This window comes from Labeo rohita, chromosome 16, assembly GCF_022985175.1.
Source record: "Labeo rohita strain BAU-BD-2019 chromosome 16, IGBB_LRoh.1.0, whole genome shotgun sequence".
NCBI classification, from domain to species: domain Eukaryota; kingdom Metazoa; phylum Chordata; class Actinopteri; order Cypriniformes; family Cyprinidae; genus Labeo; species Labeo rohita.
In genome coordinates, this window is record NC_066884.1 from 27393523 (window position 1) to 27399522 (window position 6000).

General features: G+C 37.3%; 1 protein-coding gene across 2 annotated transcripts in view; it reads right to left on the reverse strand.

Moving 5' to 3' along the window:
• The window catches only part of zyx (zyxin), a 30643-nt gene extending 24874 nt beyond the window's left edge, over positions 1 to 5769 (reverse strand). The window contains exon 1 of one of the 2 annotated variants that reach the window (XM_051131400.1): positions 5528 to 5769. The gene's annotated coding sequence lies outside the window, so the exon portion shown is untranslated. Of the gene's footprint in view, positions 1 to 3712; positions 3967 to 5527 lie in introns of those variants that run through there. The other variant, XM_051131398.1, reaches the window with a different exon arrangement.
• Between the last annotated feature and the right edge of the window lie 231 nt (positions 5770 to 6000).

Genomic DNA, 6000 nt, shown 5'->3' on the forward strand with positions numbered 1-6000 from the left:
ACCAGTATGGAGTTCCAGTAAAGGATTAGATCTGATTGAACTAGCACCTTCTCACAGTGTGTGTGTGCCACGGAAAGAGAAACAGCTGCAATATAAAGATTCCAATGGCCTTACGTATGTGTCTGCATTTCATCACTTGATCAGAATGACTATGTGATATAGGGAGACTGGCTTTTTTTGAGGAAAAGAGACGACGCAGCTGATCTGGCTCCATGAGGCCTCCTTATGCAGCCTTGATGGATACTGTGGCCTGCAAATATTACCATCAGAGGGAAACTTGGGAGTTAGAGGATCACTGCATGAGGCATGCAAATTCTTCAACGTTCTGTTCGCCACACTGGAGACATGAGAAATAAATAACGGGACATGTTGAAATTGCAGTGAGTAATGTTTTGCTGTGAATGCTAGTCTTCATAAGTCGCTTTGGATAAAACTGTCAGCTGTATGCATAAATGTAAATAAGTAGCCTAACACATCAACCGTAGACCAAAACAAACGTGTCATCGTTCCTCTCTAGCTTCCTGTGGCTGGGAACTGACAGTGCTTTTCTGCATTGCAGTTTTCTGGCTTCCCCTACAGATGATTTCATCTCAGCTCCAACGAGTTGCAGAGTAGCTGCGACTAACACGGAACATAGATAAGAGTTTTTCACAACTATATTAAAGACGTGCGTTTTGAATACCACACTGATCCTGATCAGTTATAGGTTTTGAGAAGAGAAACAGCTCTTTTTACCTTATGCAGTGACAAACAGTGAGTTGTTAATTTACCACACTGTATGACACTGCAACTTACGGTCTGTTTCGAAAGATATGTCAGCTATGACATACTGAACATGAATAATGACTCATATGAGAATGCCCGTCTACAATGACTAATATTAGACTAATTTCCTTTCTGGAATCCAGATCAGACATGTACAAAGACACTTGGTTGGAATTTGGTACAGTGACAACTCCAGAAGCAGCGGGATTCTATTGTTGTGGGAGACTGTGGCGAAAAGCATACGGCACACCCACAATCAGTCTGGATTATGCTTGGCTCGCATACAAGGATCGCATAATGACGTCATGGGGCCATGTAACGGGGTCATTATATCATAAAGAGAGTCAATCACACTCTTGTTTTCCGTGGCACATAAAACGTATTCTTGATATGAAAATGTTTTATTCAGTGTTGTTAAACAAGACACAAGACATAACTTTCTAGGTACTCCAAGGACTGGTATGTAAAAGAAAACTTCAGTGAAACCAATATAAACAAAGACTAATTAGTAGTACAATAAGCAAATATATTAACAATTAATATTCAAGGTCCAGTCACATGTAACTTTTTTCAAATTTAAAGGTCATTTTAATAAGAATTCACATGATGTGAGGGCGAAAGATTTCCCAGTGCACAATTCGCAATGGGCCCAAGTTGGTTTTGCACATTCACCACATCGATCAACACAAAGACGCTTGTTTTGAAACCGATATCTCTGTTAGCTGTGTTTCATCCAAATCCACAGACATAATTGTTTTGAATGTTTTTCGCTTGTAAATAGTACTTGATCTTATGCATATTTCTCTCCTGATTCAGACAAGATGATGTTTTTACTGGAGAAAAATTATGAACAGAGAACACATATTTTCAGAAGCAATGGTTTGAAGTTAAAATCAGTGTTAATGATCAGTTTGTTGCAAGCTCACAAGGGAAAACTGATCAAGTGAAGTTGTGTGGATTACTGTGATGTTTTTATCAACTGTTTGAACTCTTATTCTGACGGCACCCATTCACTGCAGAGGATCCACTTGTGAGCATGCAATGTAATGTTAAATTTCTCCAAATCTGTTCTGGTGAATAAACATGCTCGACTATAGCTGGACCTAAACGTAAGTAAATTTTAATCAAATTTTCATTTTTGTATTCAGTTCCTTTTCTATCAACTTTATCATGGTGTGCCTGTATTGGCTGCTGCTCATCCAATCAGAGAGAACTATCTGTTTTAAAGGGAACCCTGGGTGTTAAGACTTGCATGGCTTAATATTACAGAAAATCCATTATTTAAAGAATCCACATTGTTTTATATTACACATATTTTTGACTATTGGCTATTATTTCGATGTCGCGAAATGGCTGCACTCCGTGAGCTACATGGCGCTAGCTGTTGCTATTTTTTCATGACGCATCTCAGGAAATAAAATACTGATTCAACACCACATTGTGTGGGATTTAGCTGTAATTTTCAGTCAAAGGGCAACAAGAGAAGCGAAAAAGATGCCTGCGGATGAATAAAACTTCCTTAAGACCTGCGTCTTTGTTCTGTCCACATCGGCCCTGTTGTCTTTGAGGCTTTTAGTAGACCACTGTTACTGAAAGAGTTTACAAACAGCGGAGACAAGAAATGCTAGATGGCATCCTGGCAGGATGTAAACATGCCAATGCTTGTCATGACACCACGGCCACTGAAGGAGCTTCTCAGAGCAGATATTACTCGATATCCGGGGGTGTTTGTAGGGAAAATCACTCAGTCAATTTTGGCATTTGGTTTAAGCCTACACATGTTCATCGCCACCTGTAAGCTCTTTCAGTATCAGTATAGTTGTGTATAGTCTTTCGTATCAGTATAGTTGTGTGTAGTCTTTTGTATCAGTATAGTTGTATTGTGGTAAAAATAATAACAGGAAGTCCAGTAGCTCAGGGAGTGCAACCATTTAACATCATAATGGTGCCCCATAGTCCAAAGTATGTATAAAACAATTTTTTTTAAATAGTGTAAATCTTTCAGTGGGTTTCTACTATACATTTAAGTCTTGATATTCAGGGTTCCCTTTAAAGCTAAATTCTTAATACAAGCGTTGCAGCCCTTATCATCATAACATACAAACTGTTACACTGAATACTGGTATTTTTTAATGGACAACTAATGAGAGCGAGAAACTATTTTTAAGAATACGACCAGCAATTTTTGGAAGCACCATGTCATTATAACCTGCGCTGATTATTATCTCGCATTCCAGTCTGATGGCCGCATTCAGCACATATTCTTATTGAACTGGAAAATCCTAAATCACACTGTCGCTCAAAGGCCAGTAAACCCCATTGTCATCTTTAGGGACTCCACCCAGAGAAGTCCCCGTTCATTCATTACCATTCTGGCCTTAAATACTGAATTAACATAACATGTAATTGCGACCTCGCTCTTCAGACGCGGAAAACTTTGTGTAGCTTGTTCCTGATGTTCGCTTATCAGACAAGAACAGTACGAGCTAAAACAAGCCGCTTTCACCTTATATGGATATCTGACTGGAAACCCAGGAACAAGAGAGATAAAGCTCCTACTGAATATAATACAACTCAAAGACAAACTCCAACCAGGACTCTTTAGGTGGACGCATTTATGAGTAAGATTATATTTAGTTAACATATGCACGCGCCCCACCCCTCACTTACATACATCCATGGTTATATCATTAAAAAAAAAACATTCTTCACTGATGACAGAAGAGTTCACAAAGCGACTATGACATGTTTCGAGTCAAAAACCATACGAACAACACGTACCATATCATACAATCATATTTCACACCTATATTTTACTACAAACCACTATGAATGAACACAAGGTTTGTGGTTTTGATGCAAATACAGATCGCAGTCATCTGTGACAAATCGCTGTCATTGCAAATTAGGCTACATATTGTATAAAGCGTGAAATAAAGGCACTTACTGTTCGTTTTCCTCTGGAAAGGTGCAGTTATGCCAAAAACAGTACTGGTCTATCTAATGCAGACACCGCGTCTAATCCCTACCGTTTTTAAGAATAAATATCCGGCCTTTACGCGTATCTTGCCTTATTTTTATCTCTTTATGGCGCGGTGTTGGCGTTAGTCATTATTCTGTTATTTCTAAGCAGCTCTCGTGGGGATGATCATCAGCGAATCTGATCTGCCCACATGAACTTTTTTCCTAATGTACCGACTCTTGACACACTTCCGGTTCACGCTTCCGCATTCTCCTGACCGGTGGAGGTGGGACAAAATCGGTGGCCAGTGATGATTAAACCGTTGTTAAGAAATATGCACAATATTTTTTTTTTTCTTCAGCTTTTAAAGTTTTAGGCGTTTTAAACACTTTTTAAACCTTCTTTAAATGACCGATATATTACATGTACTGTACCTTCTCAGTTATAATGGGTCATAAAATAGCATACCTAATAGAAAAAAATAGCAAAAGCACATTTTACAGGTGAAGTATTTCATTTAAAAAGTTTGTTTAATAAAATATTAGATATACTGTTTAACACTAAGATCAAAACGTATTTTTACTGTTAAAATGTGTACAATTATAAATAAGTTTTTAAAATGTGTTTACAACTTTATACATCCACAAAAATTATTTTAGGACCAGCTGCATGGTTCATTGGTTACATATAAAATTTAAAAATAAAAGTTTTTTTTTGCACAAGTAGATCTAGATTTTGTGGCATTTAAAATTGATTTGAAAATTAGATAAAATTAGATAATCCTTAAAGTATCTGAAAAAAAATGCCTTGAACTTCTGAATTACTTGGAAAATATGTGACCCTGGACCACAAAACCAGTTTTAAGCATGGGTATATTCGCAGCAATAGCAAAAAACACACTGTGTGGGTCAAAATTATCGTATTTCATGAATATATTTTGTAAATTTCCTCCTAATTTTTGATTAGTGATATGCATTGCTAAGAACTTCATTTGAACAACCATAAAGGCAGTTTTCTCAAAATTTTGATTTTTTGCACCCTCAGGTTCCAGTTTTTCAAATAGTTGTATCTTGGCCAAGTACTGTCCTATCCTAACATACCATATGTCAATGGAAAGCTTATTTATTCATGTTATTTATTAATCTTAATTTAAAAATTTGACCCTTATGACTGGTTTTGTGGTCCAGGGTCACATATGACCCTGGACCACAAAACCAGTCATAAGGGTCAATTTTTCGAAATTGAGATTTAGACATCATCTGAAGGCTGAATAAATAAGCTTTCCATTGATGTATGGTTTGTTAGAATAGAACAATATCTGACCGAGATACAACTATGTCAATATATGGAATCTGAGAGTGCAAAAAAATCTAAATATTGAGAAAATCACCTTTAAAGTTTTCCAAATAAAGCACTTAGCCATGCATATTACTAATCAACAATTAAGTTTTGATATATTTACAATAGGTATTTTACTAAATATCTTAATGGAACATGATCTTTACCTAATTTCCTAATGATTTTTGGCATAAAATAAAAATCAATCATTTTGACCCATACAATATATTTTTGGCTATTGCTACAAATACACCCCAGCGACTTAAGACTGGTTTTGTGGTCCAGGGTCACATATCGATTAAACCCCCTTAAGTTTAATTGAATATATAACTTGCTTTTTTATTCATCTATTTTTTATTCAGCTCATTGGTTACCTCACCTGTCAGTCATTAGACAGTGATTAAATCAAAAGGCCAAACAAGCTACAGCAGTCTTGTTGTACTGAAAACAGCATGGACTTACCTGTTTGCTTGTCTCCTTCTCTTTTTGTATCTCTTTCTGCAGGCCTAAAACTGTGTGTTTTCGAAGATAACTTTTTTCTGCAGTCTCGACTCCTGTTTCTTTTAGAAGCACAGCTGTTGGTCCCTCCCCCTACATGTCTCTTAAAGGAATGACACCATCCCTCCGTCCAAACAAGTTCTCTCTCGTTTGTCGTTCACACAGGTCATGCATATTACAAGCCAAACACCTCTCTCTCTCTCTCTCTCTCTCTCTCTCTCTCCCTCTCTCTCTCTCCTTTAGTCTCACCCCCTTTGGATTCTTTAAACATTCTTCATTCTATGACATCAACTCTGCCTGCCTTTCCTTGTAAGGGCAGAGTGGGTGAGTAAGTGATTGAGAAAGAGAGCCAGAGAGACAGAGGGAAAGAAGGAGAGATAAAGGAGGTTGGGGGTTTATTAGATACAGACACATGGAATGGTTGGCAAGGCGCAGAA